Consider the following 12,021-nt stretch of genomic DNA (forward strand, 5'->3'; position numbering starts at 1 on the left):
GTCACCGTAGTGGCGTTACTGAATGAATCAATGTATTTGAAACAATTATATATATATATGTGTGTGTGTGTGTGTGTGTGTGTGTGTGTGTGTGTGTGTGTGTGTGTGTGTGTGTGTGTGTGTGTGTGTGTGTGTGTGTGTGCGTGTGTGTGTTGTCATACCCCAGTCTTGCATTGGCAGAAATATCCATCTGCTGTGTTCACACACTCAGTTTCAGATATTCTACAATCTGCCAGGCCTGCTTTGCATTCATCAACGTCTTTGCAAACACACATACACACACACACACACACACACACATGTTGTCAATACTGTATGTGATCATGTAAACAAACCCAAATTTACATAAAGACTGATCAGTACATCCAATGACAGGTGCATACTGCACCCACACACACATCAATATCCATACACTCAAATTCAGTTTCACACATACATCACAAACTGCTTCAGTCCTTACTAAATCAAAATCATCTGACTTGTAGCACAAACATACACAGACTTACACACACTTACCCACACACAGCTCCCCATCACCAGCAAAACCTCTCACTCACTGACACACGGCTCGGCCTTCCTTCTGCATGCACTGATCGTTCACATCACATCTGACAGAGTAGCAGTCATTCTAGTCTAAATGAAATCACATCATTCTCAAGTTTGCTCTGGAATACTTGATTCTGGCTGGTCAATTACAATATTAAGTGTTCAGAACAACTGGATGCAAATATTGTCTATGATGAATGTGATTCTTGCTGATATTTTTTTTTTTACCTGAAAGCATCCTCTCTGTGGAACGCATGGCCAGTGGTGTGATCCGTTCATTCAGTGTTTTATTTCTCAAACGATCACTTGATTCACCATCATCTGTTTCTGAGTGGAGAAATACAGCTATTTTTAACATATGCAAAGAGTCAAATTGCTTTAATGGTTTAATGTGACTTTCGAAGACAAGCATTCTTTCCATTTTTGTATTTTATTCTCACTATACTGACCAGTGAATGATGCCAGACAGTCTTTTCCATCAGCTGAAAGAACGTCCTTTGAGTGACATGAGCAATGAGCCAATCCCAGTCTGCTGTCACACACTTGGGCAAATCCTCCGTTTTCATGAAGACAAAAATCTGCTCCTAGGAGACAGAAAAATAAAGTCATTTAAGGATATAGGAATTAATTTGAGGAAGTGTGTTTGTATTTGTCTGTATCCTACCCTCTATCGTTCCAGTACAGCTTGCGATGGACCCAGTCCACAGCCAGACCCTCGGGTGAGTCGAGTCCCGTGGAGAACAGCATCTCTTCAAAACCTCCATCCAGTGATGCCCTCTCAATTCACTTCAGGCCTTTATCTGCAAAATACACCTGAACAAACATATGACATTTAATGGAAAAATAAAACAATTAAGCACATTTCGGAGAAACATGTTAAATAAATAAATACATTAAAATGTAAAGACTGAAATGTAAAGAATACAGTAAATAGAAATGCGTCCTCTTGCATTTAAATTCTGTGGCCACTAGATGGCAGTAAATGCATCTTTAAACAAAATCAACATGAGCCTCTGAACTTCACTCCTGTTTCCTAATATTATCTGGGATTTATCTAGGTTTTACTTATGTCCACTAGAGGGCAGTTATAAACACATCATAACTGTGGCCTCCTCAGCCTGAGCAATCTTCCAGCATGTGTCTCATCTTTTACCTGTTTCTTCACTGGATCATAGTCTACAGATATGATACTGCCCCTTGGTTCCTCCAGAATTCTTTTGCTTTTTTTTTTTTTGCCATCTGCGTTAATCTGTCTTATATCCACTGTATTGGCAAACGACAAGTACATTGGAGGTCCTGCTTGAAGCAAAGAGGTTCCAGAAGATTCCAGACACATGAGGTCATTGGAAGCAAATGAACTTAAATACTGATTAACTACATGATTAACCCAATAATTCTAGGAGACGAGATTGGGGAGACAGACAGGCATCCTGGCAGAATGTAGACTATAAAAACATGTTTGTAGGCCTTGCCTGGGGAAGCACAGTGTCTTCCATCAGGATGGAGCTGGTATCCTGGCTGGCACTCACACACCCACCTGCCTGGATATAAAGTCACACACATCTGACTGCAGCCCCCTCGATCTGCAGACAAACAGTCTGAAACAAAGAGACAATTGTGAAGAAAACAGTTACACAGGGATAAATGCATAAGGCTTTTCATGTATTTTGGTTCACGAGCGGCCATCAGGATTTTGTACAGATCCCTCTGGACACACACACACACACACACACAAATCTCCTTCAGCAGTGTGTTCGCATGCATGATTACAAACTGTTCTCCACACATGCATGGTTTAGGCTCTGTAGACAAAAGTAAGCAGGTCATTTAATATGCTGCTATTTACAACAGTGTATTACAACAACAAAATTAATTCATTCATCTATGGGTTTGAATAAATTAAGGTTTAAAATGACCAATTCACAACATTTTAATCCCATTGGCACTTCAAATATTGTCCTCAAACCGAGCATTAAATCGTGGTCATTTGGGGAAATGGAATGACGTGTCGTTGGCCGAACAGTCTGCTCCAGGATGACAAGACAACGCAAACAAGTCTAAAGTCTAAAGCTAATGGCCTCAATCTTTCATTTGCAAAACCCCTGTCCTCAGATGATCAGTTCTCACCTCTGTGTTTCCATGAACAGTTCTTTGAACCAACAGACCTTGTGGCACTGTGCCTATCAGACAGTCCTTATTCTGACATCTAATAATCCCAAAACCAATCATCCTATACTTGCACACACCAGTCCTGAAATTAATTAACAATGTCTGGGCAATTTGGTTTTATTCATTCAAACAATGTTTGTATATAAAAACAATGCTGCCATTTACATTAAATAATTACTAGGCAATATAGGCAGTTGCCAAGGGTTCCAGAGGGCGCCAATGAGCGCATATCTGGCACTGCATTTTAGCTGGTGTCCTGTAGAGTTTAGCTCCAACCCTAAGTAAACACACTTGAACCAGCTAATTAAGGTCTTTTTAGGCATACTAGAAACTTCCAGTTCGAGCTAAACTCTGCAGGACACTGGCCCACCATGACCAAGTTTGGAGACCCCTGATGTAAGGGTGTCATAGCCACCCTGAAATATGATTGCTGCCCCACTGGTTCCCCCAACATCACCAGGTTAGGGTTCTGTAAATCTGACAATTACTATTCGCTGTTGGATCAGTGTACTGTCAAATACTGTCTTACTGTTGCATGTAATGTTTGCATTTGGAGCGTTCAACAACACCATTAGATCAAAGAGCTTGGTCAATGCTTTGGTAAGGCAAAATTGGCCAAAAGGGCAAAGGTCAATTTATAGGAAAAAAAAATAGCAGGTCTGTATTTTGTTAGGGGAGTTTTGTGGCGGTCGAGGAATCATAGTGTGAAAGGGGCAGATAGTATAATATTGCTCTGTGTGTATTGTAGAGGGCAAATTATAACTGCACTGTATTTCATGATCAAGTGAGTGTGTGTGTGTGAATATTTTGACTTTATAAAACTTTTACTTGCGTCGCCAAAAGGCGTTTTTACGCCAATACATTGTTAAAGGATCAGTGACTTTTGTTATTGTCCCATATAAAACCTCAACGGCCAGTTTTAAAAATGGTATAAAAATTTGCTAATACACAGCATGAACAGGCCTACATCCTTTATTAAACCACTTTATTAACAAATTAACACATCTTTATGGATGGTTTCGAAATGCTGAATCAGTTAATTCTGTTCTAATTACTGCTTATGCTAGCAGTATCATACACACAGGCTGAATCTGAAAAACATATAAACGTGCTTTTCATGCTTTTGTTTAACAAAAGTTTATTGCATTATTTAAGTATGATGTATGTTACCATAGTGGTGTTTCGTGTTTGCATGAATGACTCTGTGCCCCTTCTATATATTAATATATACTTCTGCTTGTGGCGAAGCTATACTTGTGCTGATCTTTGACTCTTCATGTGGCTTTCTCTTTTACCACCTGCATTATTATGGTGGTTGTTAGTATGTTAAAGGTACAAAACATATTTTAATAGCGTGTGTTGTTGAATTTACTGGTTTAACTTCAAATTTTCTAGTTTGTAAATTACAGCTTTATACTGTAAAATTAAGTTTGTGGCCGTAAATGTGTTTACAGTTTTAATGTAATTTTTACAAAAGTATTCGGGCAACCGCAGATGCCAAAACTATTTTGTAAAAACTACAGATTTTTAAAAAAAATTTTTTTTTTACAGTGTTAACCATATCAGTTGCACACTTTGTATCGCTGTGCATTGTGGGATTGAATGAGTGCACTTGATAATGTCCACTAAGGTTTCAGACACCAATAAAAATGGCTGTCCCCTTAAATAGTGCCTTATTTAAGGGTATGGGGACATTGAGACACAGGGACAGAGGACAACAAAAAAACATTTTGTACTTTTATTATTTATTATTTTATTATTCACAATAAATACAAATATATTCCATAAATTATGTTCTTGAATTTTCATTTCCCGATCACTAATCATTCTCAGTGTCAGAAAACATGACAACAAGCTTGATTGCAGGTGCACATGAGCATCCGCAGGTGTGGGAACTGTATTGAGAGTTAATCTCGCTGCTGATTTGCTCTTGACCTGCTTAGCCAGGCAAAGCTGCTGACTAAATATGTTCCTTATTACTGATGTCACCTCATTATCTTATCGCACTGTGCTGGTCGGCTTTACCTCGATGCACTATTAGAGCACAAGGAATTAAATCTAGAGATGCTCTCTGTCTCTTTCCAGTCCTTTTTCTTTTAAAATTCTTTCTTGCGCTCTGTCCCTGACCCATCACTTCCAGCTCATTCATATGTATGCTATTAGAGCCAGTGTTTCATAATCCATCCCCTATTCTCCAGTCATATCTTGGCAGGTCTTCAAATCGGGCAGTAACAGGTAACCTTAGGGCAGGTGCAGAGGTATGAGTCCGGAGCGTTCTCACATCCCAGAGAGCAGCCTTGATTCCACAGGGCACATTCATTGATATCTACAAGAGAAGAGAAGTTTCCATAGAAAGCAACTAAGTGATACAATCAGTTACTTTTGTATAGAGTAACACAATATTGTAATGCATTACTTTTAAAAGTAATTTTCCTCAACACTATTTACAACCATCAAGTTTGACACAGTTTATGATTATAGATAGAAGAGTGGAGCAATTTTGAACATTGGAATAATTGTTAAAATAATTATAATAACTATTCAACTATGTTTTGGTTAGATATTTTAAAAGCAAACACTCCATCATTTTACATAACAGTTAAGATTAGGTGAAATCATTGAATTTTTCATTACCAACCTGCAGTGAATGACTTAGAATCCGTTAGTTACACATAATCAAGGAAAATCGCCATTCTCAGAGACTGTGATCTAGGAGTAGGGCATGTAGGACATATTAACTGATTTTTTTTTTTTTTTTTTTATATAATATTAGTGTAATATATACCGTATTTTCCGGACTATAAGTGACATTTTTTTTTCATAGTTTGGCTGGTCCTGCGACTTATAGTCAGGTGCGACTTATTTATCAAAATTAATTTGACATGAACCAAGAGACATGAACCAAGAGAAAACATTACCTTCTCCAGCCACGAGAGGGCGCTCTATGCTGCTCAGTGCTCCTGTAGTCTACCCCTGAGAAGCATAGAGCGCCCTCACGCGGCTGTAGATGTTAATGTTTTCTTTTGGTTCTTGGTTCTAAATAAATGCAACTTATAGTCTAGTTGTCACACCCTCAGCTCGTTCCCTTAGCCCCAGTCACCATTGCCAGTCACCATCCACTCAATCTCCCATGCACCGCTCACGTGAACCGTCACCTGAATACTGATTACCTGCACCTGCACCAGCAATCACCACACCTTTAAATACTCACCTCACTCATTCACTCACCGGCTGGAATCAAGATTACATGGACGCTCTTTGTGGATCTTCTGCCTGCTTCTTGTGGACCGTATTGTGACTCTGTGGAGATTCAGATACAGCGATTAAGGGAAGTGACTCTTTGTTGTCAGGCCTAGCTTTGTACTTGAACTCACCTATTGATCAGTGCTTGAAGATTCACCGTCTGTGACCACACTTACCTGCTCTGTTGAAATCCTATGTTAATAAAGCTTCACGAAAGTACTTACCCGTCTTCTCCTCTCCTTGTGTGGATGTGACAGGATTCCAGCCCCGAAAACAGAACTTCATATCTCCCATGGATGTTAACGCTGCTGCTCAGGAAGCGGCTTCGGACCCGTTCACCGAAATGGTGACTGCTCTCCGCCAAGTATTACAGTCAGTTTCACCACCCACCGAAACTAGTGCTACCACCACCAACAGCACGCCCCTTGCACGTCCCGCGTGCTATGCGGGTGAACCGAGTGGCTGCAGTGGGTTTATACTGCAGTGCTCACTGTTCGTCAACGCGAATACCAGTAAATTCCCCAATGAGGCCACCAGTGTTGCCTTTGTGATCTCTCTCCTCACCGGACGAGCGCTACAATGGGCGGAGGCTCTTTGGAACTCCCAGAGTCCGGTTCTATCCTCATTCGATGCCTTCACCACCCACCTCCAGGAAGTGTTCGGGATGGCTCTAACTCCTCTTTCAACCCATGATGAACTCTTAAATCTCCGCCAGGGAGCCACGGAAATTCACGACTACACTCTCCGTTTCCGGACATTAGCCGCCACCAGTGGTTGGAACCAAACTGCCCTGCTAGCTGCATACCGTAAAGGTTTAAAGCCCCAGATCAGAAAGCAAATGGTCATTTACGACGATAATGTCAATCTCGAGACATTCATTAGAAAAACTATAAATGTTGCTCAGCACCTCTCGGCTTGTGCCTCCCCGGCTTCATATACCATCTCTCCATCAGCCAGAACGCCCTCGCCTCAACGAAACCAGGAGGAGCCCATGATCACCGACTCCTACCGCCTAGATGCCTCTGAACGGAGACGCCGCATCCAGCTGCGGCTGTGTTTATACTGTGGCGAGGCCACTCACCTGATCCACGCCTGCCCAGTCCGTCCGCCTCGCCCAATGGTGAGTACAGTTTCCATTACCCCATCTGTATCTCACATACCTCATATCAAAGCCCAGATAACAATTAACTCACGTAATCTTTCCATCCATGTCCTGGTGGATTCCGGAGCCGCAAGCAACTTCATCTCATCTCACTTCGTAACCAAGCACCGTATACCCATCACCCAGAATGAGACCACCTACCGTATCACTACCATCCAAGGATCACCGTTAGGGGGAGGCAAAATAACTAGAAGGACACACGATCTGGAACTCGTTCTGCCCCACGGACACCGGGAACAACTGGCCCTCCTCGTACTTCCTCGCGCTACCGTTGACGTCGTCCTGGGTAGGCCGTGGCTGGCCCAACATAACCCACAAATCAACTGGAGCACAGGGGAGATCCAGGCATGGGATCCGCGATGCCAGAGTCACATTCACCGTTCACCAATCCAGAGTTCACAGTCCGAGCCACCGCACCTTCAATTGCACTCCACCTCCATAGGAAGACCTGCCCTTTACTCCTCCTACTCCGATGTGTTCAGCAAGGAACAAGCCACCCGATTACCACCACATCGGCCCTGGGACTGTTGTATCGACCTGCTGCCAGGTGCCAAGCTACCGCATGGGAAAATATATCCACTCTCCCGTCCTGAGCAGGTGGCGATGGAGGAATACATCCAGGAGGCTCTCGATCAGGGGTTCATCAGACCGTCCACATCTCCAGCTGCGTCCAGTTTCTTCTTCGTCCCCAAAAAAGATGGCGGACTTCGACCATGCATCGACTATCGAGTGCTAAATGACGCCACCGTCAAGTTCGCCTACCCATTACCACTCGTTCCGGCGGCTCTGGAGGAACTGCGTGAAGCCAAGGTGTTCACCAAACTCGACCTCCGCAGTGCCTACAATCTGATCCGTATCCGAGAGGGAGACGAGTGGAAGACTGCTTTCATCACCCCTGCCGGGCACTATGAATATCAGGTCATGCCCTATGGGCTTGCTAACAGTCCATCCATCTTCCAGAGTTTCATGAACGAAATATTCCGTGATTATCTCCACCAATTCGTCATTGTCTACATAGACGATATCCTGATCTACTCCCGGAACATAGAAGAACACCAAACTCATGTCCACCACGTCTTACAACGACTCCGAGACCACCACCTCTACCTAAAAGCTGAGAAGTGTGAGTTCCACTGCACTACCGTCTCCTTCCTCGGATACGTGATCTCTGCGGAGGGAGTTCAGATGGAGTCAGCCAAGGTAGATGCTGTGGCCAACTGGGCGGAGCCCACAACGGTGAAAGAACTCCAGCGTTTCCTTGGCTTTGCCAATTTCTATCGGCGCTTTATCAAGAACTACAGCCTGCACTCGGCTCCTCTAACATCCCTTCTAAAAGGAGGTCAACGCCGGCTGCGCTGGACACCCCAAGCTCGAGAGGCCTTCAACCATCTTAAACACCTCTTCACCTCGGCACCCATTCTTCGACATCCTGACCCGTCCAAGCCGTTCGTCGTAGAGGTTGATGCGGCCAATCACGGCATTGGAGCCGTGTTGTCTCAAAGGTCTGGTGAACCTTGCTCACTCCATCCGTGTGCGTACTTCTCTAAGAAACTCTCTCCTGCCGAATGCAATTATGGAATCGGAGACCGTGAGTTGTTGGCCATTAAACTCGCCCTTGAGGAGTGGCGGCACTGGCTAGAGGGAGCTCAGTTCCCATTCACTGTTGTCACCGACCACAAAAATCTCCAATATCTGCAGAATGCCAAAAGACTCAATGCTCGTCAGGCTCGGTGGTCACTCTTCTTTGCTCGCTTTAATTTCCAGATCACGTATCAACCCGGTCACAAGAACACTAAAGCAGATGCTCTGTCCCGTATGTACTCACCAGATCCAGACACCAACAAGCCTGATTCAATTCTACCACCCTCCGTTTTCCTCGCGCCTATCCTCTGGCAGATCGACGAGGAAATTCGAGCCGCCACCCTCGAGGAGCCTGCACCTCCGGAGGTACCCACGGGTCTAATGTACGTGCCCACCAACCAGCGACTCCCCCTACTGGAAAGTACGCACACGTCACCTGGCTCAGGACACCCTGGCAGCAGGCGAACCCTCTCGCTCATCCAGCAGAAGTACTGGTGGCCTAACATGGTTCGTGACGTTACCCGGTACATCCTCGGATGCTCGGTCTGCGCCGTTACCACCACACCTCGTCAACTTCCCGTGGGTAAATTACAACCACTACCCATTCCTCGCCGACCCTGGACCCATCTAGGGGTGGATTTCGCCACTGACCTTCCCCCCTCAGGGGGGTACACTACCATTCTAGTTGTTGTTGATCGTTTTTCTAAATTCTGCAAACTAATCCCATTAAAGGGTCTTCCCACAGCGTTCGAGACCGCCGAAGCCCTCTTCACCAACGTGTTCCGGAATTATGGCACTCCAGAGGACATTGTCTCGGACAGAGGACCTCAGTTTGTCTCCAGGGTCTGGCGAGCGTTCTTCCAACTCCTCGGAACATCCGTCAGTTTATCTTCTGGATATCACCCTCAGACCAACGGCCAGACCGAGCGGAAGATTCAAGAGATCTCACGGTACCTCCGTACTTACTGCTCCCAACACCAGGATACCTGGAGCCAGTATCTGCCGTGGGCTGAGTATGCCCAAAACTCCCTTCGCCAAACCACTACAGGCTTAACCCCTTTTCAATGTGTTTTAGGCTATCAACCACCGCTGTTTCCTTGGTCAGGAGAAGTCTCTGAAGTGCCCGCGGTAGATCACTGGTTCCAGGAGAGCGAGAGGGTGTGGGACTCAGCTCACGTCCATCTCCAGCGGGCAGTTCGGAGGCATACAGAGACCGCTAACCGACGCAGATCGCCTAATCCCGTCTATCTACCTGGAGACAAGGTTTGGCTCTCCACTCGGGATATCCGCCTCCGACTGCCCTGCAAAAAGCTGAGTCCCCGCTACATAGGGCCGTTCACCATCCATTCTCAGATAAATCCCGTCACCTACCGCCTGAACCTACCACCACACTACCGGATCTCACCCACGTTTCACGTCTCACTGCTAAAACGTCACACTGATCCAGTTTCTCCTTCCTCCACAGAACCAGAACCGCCTCCCCCTCCAGACCAACCCGAAATCCTCGGAGACAACATCTACCAGGTCCAAGAGATCCTCGACTCCCGGCGGCGGAACGGCCACCTGGAATACCTCATAGATTGGGAGGGGTTCGGTCCCGAGGAGAGGTCGTGGATACCACGCAATGACATCCTGGATCCGGCTCTCCTCGAAGATTTCCACCGACAACACCCGGACCGCCCGGCTCCCAGAGGTCGTGGTCGTCCCCGTCGCCGCTCTAGGATGCCTGGAGTCACCCGTGGGGCGGGGGGTAGTGTCACACCCTCAGCTCGTTCCCTTAGCCCCAGTCACCATTGCCAGTCACCATCCACTCAATCTCCCATGCACCGCTCACGTGAACCGTCACCTGAATACTGATTACCTGCACCTGCACCAGCAATCACCACACCTTTAAATACTCACCTCACTCATTCACTCACCGGCTGGAATCAAGATTACATGGACGCTCTTTGTGGATCTTCTGCCTGCTTCTTGTGGACCGTATTGTGACTCTGTGGAGATTCAGATACAGCGATTAAGGGAAGTGACTCTTTGTTGTCAGGCCTAGCTTTGTACTTGAACTCACCTATTGATCAGTGCTTGAAGATTCACCGTCTGTGACCACACTTACCTGCTCTGTTGAAATCCTATGTTAATAAAGCTTCACGAAAGTACTTACCCGTCTTCTCCTCTCCTTGTGTGGATGTGACACTAGTGCGACTTATATATGTTTTTTTTTTTCCACATCATGGCGTATTTTTGGACTGATGAGACTTATACTCAGGTGCGACTTATAGTCTGAAAAATATTTTATATTAAACTTTCAACAGTTATTGTAAAACATTAATTACAGTTTTATTACAGTTTTATGTGAAACATTAATTACAGTTTTTAATATATGAATATAAACTAGATGATGAAACAATATATGGATATTTAAATAAACATACTCTTATTACTCTATTACCACTTCTGTTTTTACATTAAGATTTAGATTATTTGTCATTATTTAACAGTCACTTAAGTCATTTATTACATGGATGACTGAAATTCGGACTGAAATTCGTTTCTTGTACCTCACTAACATCACTTTCAGTCTGTCTGCCCCTTTCAGCACTGCTGCCTTCTTCACCTGTCATGCCTGAACGCTGGATGCTGGAAGTCAAGCCATCTGACAGCCAGAACATATATCTAGAAAATTGTTGTGGTAACATTCTTATAAATCAATCATACACGTATTACATCTTTGTAGCCTTCAACTTAGCATAATCTCTAAAAGTGTAAAGGATTCAAATAAATTAATTCTGATTATATGTATTTGTGAAACAATGTCTTCAATACAAATTAATTACAGTTTTGAATACTGGAATATATATTGAGAAGTCACCAAAATATTACTACAATATCAGTTCTAGGCTGAATAATTTATTTAATTTTAAGTTTTCACTGTTATTTATGTATTTAGCCAAAACAGTATGTCAGTAAACCATTTTAACTTCTGATGAAGTGATCATTGGAATACAACTGAAAAATATTTTCTTTTCAGTTCCCCCAATGAATACCTGTTGATAAATTTGTATTGAAACCAAAATGATTGCTTGATAATCTCTTCACAGACCAGTCCTTTAACAGAAAGGTGAGGCGGGTGTGCTGTTTGAGGCCTCAGCAGTAGTTCCATCAAGTCCCGCGCTGTTGATTTGTCCTGCATGTGTGTCGAGCTAGATATGATCCTTCTCTGGCCCCACCATGAAGATTCAGTCTCTGAATGGTATTTCCAAGGCCAAGTAACAGATAAGGTTCAGGATCATTCAAGAGACAAATAGAGAAGCCTGATAGAAATG

General features: G+C 44.2%; 1 pseudogene; it reads right to left on the bottom strand.

Moving 5' to 3' along the window:
• Positions 1–1,108: 1,108 nt before the first annotated feature.
• On the bottom strand, positions 1,109–11,319 carry LOC113058019 (pro-epidermal growth factor-like; annotated as a pseudogene).
• Between the last annotated feature and the right edge of the window lie 702 nt (positions 11,320–12,021).

Source organism: Carassius auratus, chromosome 39 (genome assembly GCF_003368295.1).
Source record: "Carassius auratus strain Wakin chromosome 39, ASM336829v1, whole genome shotgun sequence".
NCBI lineage: Eukaryota > Metazoa > Chordata > Actinopteri > Cypriniformes > Cyprinidae > Carassius > Carassius auratus.